This window comes from Pongo abelii, chromosome 13, assembly GCF_028885655.2.
Source record: "Pongo abelii isolate AG06213 chromosome 13, NHGRI_mPonAbe1-v2.0_pri, whole genome shotgun sequence".
Lineage (NCBI taxonomy): Eukaryota > Metazoa > Chordata > Mammalia > Primates > Hominidae > Pongo > Pongo abelii.
The window spans coordinates 77657337-77670464 of NC_071998.2; the positions used below are offsets into that span (position 1 = coordinate 77657337).

Below are 13128 nucleotides of genomic sequence, written 5' to 3' on the forward strand. Positions count from 1 at the left end.
AGATCACTTTCATTTATTTTAACTGCTGTATACAATTCCATCACATAAATACAGCACACACTTTACTTATTCCCTGTTTGATTCCCTGTTGATAGACAATCCAATTTTTCACCATCACAAGCAATGCCACCATGTACATAGTCATATCTGACAATCCATGTCCACATGTTCCTCCCACCCAGACACACCAGGTCCATTGCCACCACACTGAAATGTCAGGCAGCTTGACAACCAAGTCACGTGGTGCCTGGGTCTCAGTTCTCCGCGTTCTGGACCTCTGTGGAGCAGGGCTCTTAGGGTCTTGTGGCCACCTCACTGGGTCAGGCTCTCCCCGGGGTGGGAGGACAAGCTAATAGGAGAAACAGGGCCATTTCTTCACCCAACCACTCAGGCTGACACACTCATTTTCAGATTCAAATGCAAAATTTCATTATTTCCCCTCAAACCTAAAACCCCACTTAAAGGCGGTTGAGTATTTGGCATTCCCTCTACATTGATCCTGGCTGAGGAGGGCCCGGGGGACTCAGGTCTGAGGAGGACACGTTTTCCACGGGCGGGCGGCCCTCCTTCCAGTGCTGCCAGGAGGGGCAAAAGGCACTCAGGGAGTTTTTGCTGGAGATAAGAGCAATTTTTGCAAAAAAGGTAGTAAGGCAGGAGGTGGAGTCTGCCACGGGTGTTTTTCACACTTGCTACTTTCCATCCCGTGAATACAATCCCGGCCCTGTTTCCCGGCCCCGCGGCCATTGCAGAGTCATGAAGTCATCGCAGCTGCGCCTGCAGCCAGGCGGGAACGGGAACGGGATCTGGCTGGCCGCGGTCCCATCCCCCGCCAGCCGGAAATGTCCGCGCTGAAACGCAGACGCTGCCTGCCCGGGGAACGGCGAGAGAGAGCGAGAAAAAAAAGCCTGAAGGCGGCGCGACAGCCGGCGAGTGGGGAGAAACAGATTCACACCCAGGGGCCTCCGGGCAGGGCCCACGGGACTCAGGCCGTGTCCCGCTTGGAATGTGGAGCAGGCGCGGCCTCGGCATCAGCACAGCACCCCTGCATCTCCTCCTGGGGGTGTGGGGGCCTCGCTCGCAAGGCCCTGGCGGGGAGGCCTGGCCTCCTGCTCAGCCTATGCAAATGGAAAAAGAGACGTAAGTGCCAAGTCCCAAAAGAGCAAGTCATGGGCCCGGGCTTTACAATCTGTTTCATGAGTTATTCCTCCAAGCATGCCTGGCAGTCGAGTTTCTTCATTAGTGCTGCAGCAAGCAGATGGGAACATGAGCGCCCGAGAGCCTGGAGGCCTCGCAGGCAAGCAGGTGGCGGCCCCCAACATTCTGGGCAGGCTCTGGGGTCGAGGGAGCACGTTCTGATGCTTAAATAGCCTCCCCTTTTATCTTGACTGGGGTAGTCCTGTGTGGTGGTTTGGTGCCCGTTTTACACCTAGACCCTCTCTCTACCCCTTGACCCTCTCTCTACCCCTTCATCCATAAGTAATGTCTGCCTCCGTCTGATCCCAGGCTGCCTTTCTGGGGTTCCAGAGACGCTGGTTGTGATAAGCAGCAACGGGCCTCACTGTCTAAGTCGCCCAGCAGTTCCCTTGTCCTCAGGAAGGCTGCATCTTAATGGAGACCAGGAGAGGTAATGCCGGGATGGAGTCTGGATGAGGACCTGCCAAGTTGCGAGGAAGGTGGAATGGCATAGACAGGGTGTTCCAAGCAGCTAGGGTTAGCCAGTCAGCTTTCCCAGTGATAGAAACCTTGGAGGCACTTTATACTAGACCCCAACTGTCCTCCTCAGGTGTCAACTTCCTTTCCATTACCATTAACTCCTCTTATTCCAACCACAGCTGTTGTCAACCCTCTCAAACCTCTGAAAAACAGGATAAAAGCCCCAGTGGGTATCAAAATCTCTGCCCTTGAAATCCTTTTGAAACGAAGATTGTTATTGAGGGAGGTTTTGAGAATGAAGAGGAGGCTGCTGCCGTCTGCATGTGATGGTATTAGGAGGTGGGGCCTTTGGGAAATGATCAGGGCATGAAAGTCCTCATGAGTGGGATCAGTGCCCTTATAAAAAAAGGCCCCAGAGAGCTGCCTTGCCCTTCCCACCGTATGAAGACACAGGGAAAAGGCACCTTCTGTTCAAACCAGGAAACAGACCCTCACCAGATGCTGAATCTGCTGGTGCCTTGCTCTTGAACTTCCCAGCCTCCAGAACTGTGGGAATAAACATCTGTTGCTTATTAGCCACCCAGTGTATGGTATCCTGTTAGAACAGCCTCAGATGACTAAGGCAGCAACTTTCCATCCCCATGTCTGCAGGCCTGAGCCCCCCTCCCACCAGCATTCTCTTCCTTCTTCATAAACATGGGATTTTGTGGGTCCCCCATAGTCCCCAATCCCTCTAGCACTTTGGTTTCATAATGAAAGACATAAGAGGAAAAAAGATGACAGAGAAGCAGCACATGGAAACCATCCTCTCTGGAGCAGAGGAGCGAGGAGAGAGGACAGTCTAGGGTAAGATGTTGCTGAGGAAACCCAGTTGGGCTGAGGAGTGACTGGGCTGACCATCTTCCCTTCTTCTGTCTCCCCCTCCCTGGGACAGTGCTGCTCCCTATGTCCAAGGTCAGGGACAGGGGACAGGGTGGGATTGCCACTTGAGCAGTGTCAAAAAGAAAATAGAAATTCCTGAGGAATGGCTGAGATTGACATGAAAGACAGCCCTCAAGTGGCCCCCAAACATCCCTTTTGAGAGCCTTTCCTCTCTTTTACCTGAAGTACCTTCATAAATGAGTGCCTGCTTAATTTGTTTTTTAAAAATGGAGTGAAAAACATGCAATGTTTATGTCTCAAAGAAGTGTTTCTGATGAAAGACTGAGAAAGCACAATAAATGCAGTTTTGCAGTATCATGCAAAGCAATAAACATGGAGTAGCTTCATACTGTGAGTTTATGTGTGAAAAACTGTAAATACTCGTTAACAAAATCACCCAACCAAAATCACATGAAAAAAAGTGAGCTGTGTAACTGTGTATTGGCTATGACCTGGGTGTTTTTATAATCTATCATCCAAACAAGAAGCTGTAGGCACAAATCAAACCATCTAGAACGCCGGTCCCACTGGCTACAACTAAACTTGTCAGAGGTTGCATCTGTTGTCAATGTTGTGATGTATGGTAGCCAGCAGTGAACTCCATGGAAGTAATAATGAAAGGTGAACAGCAAGAACACAGCTGTGTCATCATAAAGTCAGCGTTGTGGCTCAGACACAATAAAGCACACCTCTGCTCATTCTCCTCCACAAGCTACTGAGAAAACACCGAGGACAACAGGAAACAAATGGCAATATGTGGATTTCACAAAAGAGGAAACCCCACTTCCAGTGACATTGCTTCCTGTCACCTGTTCCTCCTCTAAGAGCAGAAAGCCATCATTCTTTGTCTCCAAATTTTATTTTGGAGATCATGACACATGGGTTTCCTTGGATCTTTGAAATTTACTTGAAACTTAAGAAGAACAGGCTAGAATGTTTTGTGCATCATGATCACAATGATCAATGATCCTAGGCATTGAGAGAACCCTACTCTTGCCCCCAACAGTTCTGGAAGGGACATCACATCTGCTCTCAAGACAAATCCACAGTACAAGATAGGACATGCTGTCTTTCCATGAGACCATGAGTTCCTCAAAGGCAGTGAACACGTTCTAATTTTATCCACTTTCTTTTGAATTTGAGGATGACACATGCTTCAGGATAGGAACGGAAATACTAGTTCCCTTCTCATTCCTAAAAATGTATACCCACCCATCTTCCATGAGCTCCTGGAAGTTGAGTGGGTCTGCATTTTAAACAAATTGCTTACTGGGAATTCATAGGCGCTGTGGTGATTCAGGTAATGGAAGGAAGCCCGTGTATAGGAAGGCGGGAGTTAGAGGCAAGATAGAAGCAAGAAAGAGTCAAGAGCGCATCAGGCCCTCTGACCTTTGCCCTTGGCCATCTGCAGCATAGGAGGATGCCCCTTGTGCCAGGTAGCTTTCAGAATCTGGGGACTGTAAGAGCCAGGATCAGCACCCGTCAGTCACATACTGAGCCCAGCACTGACAACGAACGTGTTCTGTCTATGACTCAAGATATACACTCCATCTTCTTGAACCTTAAGAATATTACATTGAGTTCCTCAGGAAACAGCATTTAGAAATGCAAGCATTTTCATCTCATCATTTATCTTTAAGACAAGGTTCTGGAGCCTCCTAGGAACTCATTTAAGGGTGCTGAAAAAGGAGTGGGTGAGGCTTTAGTTTGCTTAATCTCAATATTTGAAGTATATAACATTATATTTGAACTAAAGTTTAATTTGCTAAAAAATGCAAATTGTTTCTCTATTCTGTAGAATATAATTGATTTGTAATGCCTCCTGTATGACAAGTGGGAATACAGACTGTGGTTTGCTCTTAAGATGTGTATAGGGTAGTGGGGTAAGAATATGTATATATCCAGATTGTTACAGTCTAAGGCAGATATGGGAAAGCCCTGCTTTGAGTTCTCACAATCTAGAGCCTTCCGCAGTCACTGAGGGGTGATAAACAAATATCAAGGCATTGTCCATTGTTGTCTGGGAACTAACCTTTTGTCTCTGTCATATAACGCTGAGTTTCTGAGGGTCCCAGTGTGCGTCAGGGGCAGGAGAAACAGTAGGAAGCTCTGTCTGGCTTCTTGCTTCATCAGACAGGACCCGGGCGTTTTTGCCTTATTTAGAAATATACTTGTTTTATTATGACACCAACCGTTTGTTAGCACAGAGAGAGACAGAGAGGCTCACAATGTTTGAGTCCCTTATCTCGCATTGTTTATGTTCTTAAAATAATTTAATTAACTTAATAAACAAAAGCATTTTCAATTCATAAACAAAGAGAGCTCAGAAAAATTGAATGTTCCAAAAGGCAAAATGAATAGAAAAGTCACATCATCCCAAGTCATTCTCTCACCCTCTGTCTTGCACATTCCTGCAAGCCCTGTCCCTAAGAACCAATGGGACTTCTAAAAACTGTCTTCATTTCCTCATTTTGTTAAGATTTTAGTGGGATCTTGGAAGGCTTCTAGACGGATCAATATTAAAACTGGTTCTAAATGCCATGGCTATGTCTACCTTCTGAAATTACTCTAAAAAGATAAAGTGAAAAGGACAAATGATTTAGAATTTACAAAGCCGTTTTAAATATATAGATAGATTCAGGTTTGGTTTTTTTGTTGTTGTTGTTGTTGCTTGTTTGTTTGAGATGGAGTCTCCCTCTGTCACCGAGGCTGGAGTGCGGTAGCATGATCTCAGCTCACTGCAGCCTCCGCCTCCTGGGTTCAAGCGACCCTTCTGCCTCAGCCTCCAGAGTAGCTGGGATTACAGGCGTGCGCCACCATGCCCGGCTAATTGTTTTATATTTTTAGTACAGACAGGGTTTCACCATATTGGCCAGGCTGATCTTGAACTCCTGACCTCAAGTGATCCACCCACCTTGGCCTCTCAAAGTGCTGGGATTACAGGGATGAGCCACTGCGCCCAGCCTGATTCAGTTTTTAAAGAAGGAAGAGTTTAAAACTCTTAAGGCTGAAGGATGATTTCTGAAAGAGCCAAAGGAATGAAGGGGTTATATCATTCTGGGTTTATGCCATCAACACAAGCAAGCAGACTACATAATTTTAATCTTATACTTTAATTAATTTTTGAGATATTTTATTATAAACGTTTTAACCCATAAATGATTTGGAACAGTGTAAAAATATTTATACTCATGACCTCTGAAGTGCACTATAATTTCTGCACTTCAATAACACAAATGCAGTTTCTGAATTATGAGTGTAAATGTACATGGATGGAATATAAATTATTGTGGGGACAAATGTGCTATCTACAAGTAGTTATGTATTTTATACAGTTAATATTAGCTAACTTGGTTTAAGCATTAATTACATGTTAGGCACATACTAAGAATTTCGAGTGTATTAATTATCTCTTAATCCTCCATGAACCCATGAGGTAAACACAGTTGTTTCTTACATTTTACAGATGAGGAAACTGAGGTTTGGAGTTTGCCCAATGAACACAGCTAGAAAGTGATAGAGCCGGCCTCGAACCCAGCCTCTCTGACACTGTCCTGTGGGATGGTGAAGAGACGGCATGGAGATATGGTTAGTTGTAATATTATTACAGCAATGATTATTTTAAAAAGCAGGTGATTTGTCATTGTTTTTGACATGTCTCAAATTTTCCCTGATAAACCCTCTCATCTATGTCAGTCATAGTTCAATCAGAAGCAGACGCACTAGGAGGTAATACATGTTTTATGTATGCATGTCAAACACACAGACACACACTTATACACACATATACATATATACCTATGTGTGTGTGTGTATCTTTGTTACAGGGATTTGTACCTTACAAAGTTGTGGGTTCTTGCTAAGCAATCTCTGTAAGGACATTGTCCACAAGGCAGGCAGTGGGGAAGCAAGGACAAGATGGAGCCCACGGGCATAAGCTGGAACCCATGAGGATGGACTGAGACTCATGCCGATTCTTGCTCCCTCTGACTTTGATGGTGTGGGTGTCCTGCAGGAAAAGCTTGTGCCCTTCATCACAGAGCTGGCCCAGGAGCCAAGAGGCCGAAGCAGGACAGCAGGGGCCTGCTGTCCCACAGCAGCAACAAGCAGCATATGTGTGAGCTACAAAAAAGGCTGCTGCTTCATCTCCAACCTTCACATGTCCCACAGGAGGCTCTTTTGTGGCTCACTCTAACCAGAAACATGCAGGGATGGAAGTTCTGGGAAATGTAGTTCTGTCTAGGCAAGTTGACACATTGCAAAGCTACCACACCAAAGTGCACCAAAGGTACAAAGATGGATGGGATATGGCTCCTGCCTTCAAGGGGCTAATCATCTAGGGGTGTGAAGGGAAAGAGAAACATGAATGTATAATATCAACACAAATATTATATTATAACAAGTATTACGATAAGTGCACTAAGGGTGCAACAGAAGCCCACAAAAGTGGCTCACCCTACCCAAGCTGGGATTCCAGGAGAGCTTCCTGGAGGATGTGGTGTCTAAGTGGCCTTAAAGGATGAAGTAGAAGTTGACTAAGAAAAGAAGGTTTAGTAAGGATATTAAGGTGGGTGGCGAGAGGGAATAACCATTAAGGTCTATGGCAGAGGCGGGATAGAGAGATGTATAAGCAATAAATGTGGAGGGCTGGGAGTGGAAGGAAAAGATGTTGGAGAAGTCAGTGTTGCAAACCCTAGAAAGTCTATGCATTGTACTACAGGGAGCTTGGACTTCATGTCCCAGTGATTGGTGAGCAATTCAGGAGTTAGACACATGAAAATGATATGGTCATTGAGGTAGATAGTCTCCAAGATAATCGCCTCACTGGCTTTCCTCTCTGTGCATGTGTACTGCTCACTGCATTAAAAGGTAGGCTTTAATTTTTCTCCTCTTGAGTTTAGGCTGGCCTAAGCAACTGCTTGGCTAAGGGAAGATAACAGAAGTGACATTCTAAGAAGAGGTCTTAAGTAGTCCTGCAGCTTCTGCCTAGTTCTCTCAGAATACTTGCTCTTGGAACATGACATCTCCTCTTAGAAGCAAACTGCCATGCGGTCAGAGTCTAAACCCCATGGAGATGCCACATGTAGGTGCTCTGGTCAGTCACCCCAGCTGAGCTCCCAGCCAAAACCATCTTGTGCATTGCTATCATGAACATCCAGCCAAGTCAAGCCTTTAGATCACTCCATTCCAAGCCACCATCTGAATGCAACTGCATGAAATACCCCAACTGAGGATTGCCCCTTAACAACCCACAGAATTGGAGATATAATCATAAATTATCTTAGACTTCCAAGTTTTCATGTGGATTGTTACATAGCAATAGATAACCCAAATTGCCATGTTTATGTTTTGGGTGTTTTAGGGGGAAGGAGTGGAGGAGGGAAGACACTTTAAGTGAAGCTTACTGACTTAAAAAAAGATAAAATGAAAGTAGGAAAACTTTGTAGGTATTCATTGCTATAACCAAAAGAGAAGATATGAGAACCTGAGTCTGAGAGTGCTAGTTGGGGTGAGAAGAAAAGCTGGATTCTAGAAACAGGAAATAAAATTAATAGGCTTTATGATAAGTGAAGGGCAAAGGAGAGAGGAGGAGTCAAAAATGTTTTGTGTGTTTCCCCTGTACAACTGGGTGGAAGCTAGCTATCTCAATCACAAAGACCCAGAACACAGCAGAAGGATCAGGTGGCATAGAGGAGGGAATATTATGAGTTCTGTGAGGTTTCTAAGTGTATGGTTAATTTTGTGTGTCAACTTGACTGGGCTATGGGATGCCCAGATCACTGGTAAAACTTTATTTCTGAATGTGTCTGTGCAGGTGTCTCAGAAGAGATTGGCATTTGAATCAGAAAACTGCACAAAGAAGATCCACCCTCACCAATGTGTGTGGGCATCGTCCAATTATTTGAGTACCTAATAGAACAAAAAAGCAGAAGAGCAAATTCTGTCTTTCTCTGCTTGAGCTGAAACATCCATCTTCTCCTACCCTCAGATATCAGCACTCCTGGTTCTCAGGTTTTTGGACTTAGACTGGAACTTTTACCACTAGCCTCCTAATTTGCTGGCCTTTGGACTTAGACTGAATTACGTCATTGGTTTCCCTGGTTCTCCAGTTTGCAGACAGCAGATCGTCTGTTGAACTTTCAACTGCCATCAGCTAGTTCCTATAATAAATTTATTTTTATCAATTTACCTATCTATCCTATAGGTTCTGTTTCTCTGGAAAACCCTGACTAATACAGTAGAGGATATCCAGATTGACAACTTCAGGAGAAAGTCTGATTTAGGAGTTGGAAGCCCAGATCGGAAAAACCTCTTGAGAAATGTCACTCGGGAAGACCATGAAAATAGCCAAAATAATTCAAAGAGAAGATGCAAAGTGAACTATGAAACAGGCCAAAGATGAATCTCTTTGGTAAATCTATACCTAAATCCTCTGCCATGGAATAGCTGCCTAAACTTGGGCAAATAACCTGACATTTCTCAGTTTCCACATTCCAAAAATGGATTTTTATGAGAATTAAATGTTATGATGCATTCCAGCTACCTGGCCTAGAACCTGGCATAAGAGCTCAGTACATATTGGGGAGGGTTATCATCATTGTCATCATCATCTTATTAACATTCATGTAGAAGGGATGATGGGCTGCTGAGAAATTCATGAAGAAGATGAATAACTATTACAGAGGTGGGAGGAAAAAGAGAGGACTATTACAGAAGCAGAAGAGCTGAGACCATTGAGAAAGGGTGAGGAGTTAAGGGGACTAGCAAGTACCCTCTGGCATTGGCAATATTCAGTTTGTTGAAGGCCTTGATGAACTTTTAATGAAGTGGTGAGAGTTAAACAAAGCTGAGATGGGATATGAATCTCAGGGAGGATATGAGGACACATTGATTACCATTCCAAGAAACTTGTCTGGAAGGGAAAGAAGAGATGGTGGTAATCAGAGCAGAGCAGCAGGATGCGGGGAGTTTTTATTTATTTATTCATTTGTTCTTGTTGCTGATGTTGTTTTCATACTGTTTTTTGTTTGTTAAAGAGGGAGAGTTGTGAGTATAAAATAACCTATAAATAGAGAAAACCAGGAACAGATTCATGTGGAAGCCCTTGACTGAGAACAGAATTAATTACCCGTGCAGAGGTAGTCTTCAAGCCTTGGCAGGTAAGCAACTGTCTGAGACACAGCTGGCTCAGGAACAGGGGCCTTTCTTTGGCTGGCAGGCTTGAGGCAGCATAATTTGGAAGCGGATATGAGAAAGGGCATAATAATGTGAAATTTGACTGCTTAGTGGGGGAGAAACTTTGAATATTATGAGGCGGTTATGAAAGTATTTCCTTCCTATGGCTTCAATGGCACTGCCTCTGAGCATTAGTGTTTGTCCTCAGGAGGTAAGTGTGGGGACTGTATCAGCAGTTACTACCTAGATAAGCATGGTGTATAGGGGTAACATGGTTTATAGAGCATGCAAGACTTCACCTCTTTGCTAGATGAGATATGGAACCTACATTCGGAGACCTCGTGACCCCTGAGGCATGGGGAGGTGGGGTCAGAAAGCGTCACTGGCCATGATCCAGACCCAGGCGTGGAGAAACGACCTACTGGGGTTTTCAGGGAGCAGGAAGGTGGGGCAGGTACGGAGTGGATTCTGGGCGACAGTTTCATAAAAAGTGAGTAGATCTCCACAACTTAGTTTCTAGACTAAATGTACTAAGCATGTTCCGCCCTATTCTTCCTACTAACAATAAGAAAAAGCTCTGGACAAAATTCATAAAGCAACCCACAGAAGACTCCAAAGTTGGAAAAAGAAATAAAAACTGGGGATTTCCTCCATACTCAAGGCATCATATAGCAGGGAGTGCCTTGGGTGTTGTTTATGTGTTTGTTTTCTTTTGTTCATTAATTTTTTCTCCCATGTATGGCAGTGTGGGCTCTAGCAATGCCTATCACCCAGAAACACAGATGGGTACAAATTTAAAAACCCCAAGAAAACTCTTTTTAGCCAAATGACCAGTGTTTCCCGCAGAGCAAAAACATTTTGATCACATCTGCCCTTTTGTGCTGGCTAACCCCTCCCCCTGCCACCATGTGCTGCTGGGGGAATGTTGTGGATGAAGCCCACTCATCTATTCCTCCTCCTGCAGTAATGTGACCACACCCTTCCCACTCCTAACTAGAGGCTGGGGGAGGACTATGTGGGGGAGAGAACTGGAGAAAGCAGTTTTCTAAATTTGTGTATGAAATCCTGGGTAGAACTCTGAGTGCCCCATGCACAAAACAGACAAGAAACAACACGGCAAAAAGATTCAAGGGTCAGAAAAACTGAACACTGGTTTGAAACACTGCCCGGGTTTCAGATTGGCCTCAGGGTAGCACCCAAGTGGGGCAGATTGAAATAGCACTGTAAAGGCTTTGAAAATGAAATGACTTTTGAGCCACAGCTCACAAAGTGAACCGGAACAAGCATTCTGAACTTAAACAGGTCAAGTGCCTGCTAAAATCAAAGACTTAAATGGGAACCAGAATAATATAACATACTACTGAAAATGTCTAGGATGCAATCCAAAATCTCATCACACTGAAAACCATAAAAATCTCAACTTGAAAAAGAAAAGGCAATTGTAAGCATTGAGATTACACAGATGTTGAAACTATCCAGCAAGAATCATAAAGCAGCTATTATACAAATGCCCTGATTTTAAAGCAAGTATGAATGCTCGAAACAAATGACAAAGTGGAAAGTCACAGCAGAGAAATAGAAAATGTAAGGAAGAACCAAATGGAAATTTTAAAACTGAAAAATACAATAATCAGTTTTTAAAAATTACTAGATTCAGAAGGAAAGACCAACAACTCAGAAAAAATGGGCAAAGGATATGAAGAGTTTACGGAAAAGGAAATGTAGATAACTCTTACCCATATAAAAATATGTTCAGCCTCACTCATATAAGAAAAATCAAAATTGAAATTACACTGAGATACTGCTTTTCACCTGTCAGAATGGCAAAACTCAAAGTGTGAATATACGCTATGAGAATGTGGAAAATTCTCATAGACTGCTTGTGGGCATCTTGAACAATTTGGTTGAATCACTAAAATCCACATTCTACTTTTAGAAATTTATCATATAGGAAACCTGCATATCAGTGAAATGACATAAGTGGAGTGTTACTCCTGGCTGCATTGTTGGTAATCACAAAGAACTAGAAAAAACTTAATGTCCATCGATAAGATGCTGATTAAATTAATTATTATACATCATACAATGGAAAGTTATAAAACTGTAAAAAAATGAAATTCTTTCTATTACTTGCTACCATATAATAAATAAAAGGAGAGGCAATGATCTATATGTGTCTGTTTGGATATGCATTAAGAAACTTCAAAGGACAGGTAACAAGAAGTGGCTGCCCAGAGGATAAGTGGGGGATGGGAGGGAGTCTGGACTGTATGCCTAATAAAACACCCAAATCAATAAAAACAAACCTACAAAGCACAGAAATAATCTTAATGTCCAATCCCAGGGCTTTATCATAGTGGTCCCTTTATGTTTGGATGAGGTAAACCTATCCAATGTTTCAATGAACTTGGCTTATTATTAAGTAAATAATACTAAGGAACTTAATATTAGCAGGGATACTCTTTCATCTCAGGCACGTTAGATGCCTTCCATGATCTCCACGAGGAGGAAGAGCCCCTGCATCACCAGGGACACTAGTGAGGATGAAAGCATTTTGTTATGGATCCTTTTTCTTGGTGGCCTGAGCTGCTGGGGGCTTGAAGCCTGCCTCCCTCCCTGCAGGACACCCCACCCGACTGCTTTCTGCTCATCACACAGGGTGCCCTTGCATAATCACTATCCGCCCACTCCTAGGTGTCTGGTTCTCTGTGTGTGGTTTCCTATAGAACTGGACAAAAAAGTGAGTTCTGTTTTCTTCTCATCTTCCAGGCACCCAAAGCAAAATTTCACAAGCCCAGCCCTGAGCACCTGTCACATTGGAAGTGCTTCCTTCTCTGGTTCAGGAATTTGGTTTTGATTTTTGTTGGGGTTGCTCGGCCCCTATTGAAGGACAGAGTTTGAGGCTGGGGGTCTCTCCTTAGACTTCTCCTGACCCTTATGAAACAACCACAGATGCTGTCACTTTCCATAAGAGGATCAAGTTGCTTTTCTGAAATCACGAGGAGTCACCGATCTGCGCTGGCTTTCTCACGAGGGCACATGTGGGCTGGGGCACAGCTGTTCCCATCTGTTACTTGGGCTGACACACAAGGACAGCTGTGAAGGGAGCATGTCTCCTCCCCATCTCTGTTACAACGAGGACTTGGTTTAGCCCAACTTCTGAATCCAGGTGATATGCCCTAATTGGCAAACAAAAGCCCCAGGAATAAGGCAGAGAAGACTGGACCTTGCAAAGCTCGGCTCCAGTCATTTAAAATGAAATCAATCTCACTTCTCTCCTTTTCCCTCAGTGTCCTAAAATAATATTTGAAGTTCTGTTTAGTCTCTTTGGAGAACTGCCAGTGACTTCGAGGCATGTAGTGAAGCTGTATTTCAAGA

At 44.0% G+C, this 13128-nt stretch overlaps 1 long non-coding RNA gene across 2 annotated transcripts; it reads left to right on the forward strand.

The window, feature by feature from the left end:
* The first annotated feature begins 828 nt into the window (after nucleotides 1–828).
* Nucleotides 829–11918, forward strand: LINC02872 (long intergenic non-protein coding RNA 2872). Of its 2 annotated transcripts, XR_010136542.1 has the most exons (3): nucleotides 835–1137; nucleotides 1504–1624; nucleotides 8390–11918. It is a non-coding gene; the product is annotated as a long intergenic non-protein coding RNA 2872 (long non-coding RNA). The 2 variants fall into 2 exon arrangements; XR_010136543.1 differs by lacking the exon at nucleotides 1504–1624 and having other exon boundaries at nucleotides 829–1137; nucleotides 8390–11917.
* The last annotated feature ends 1210 nt before the right edge of the window (nucleotides 11919–13128 follow it).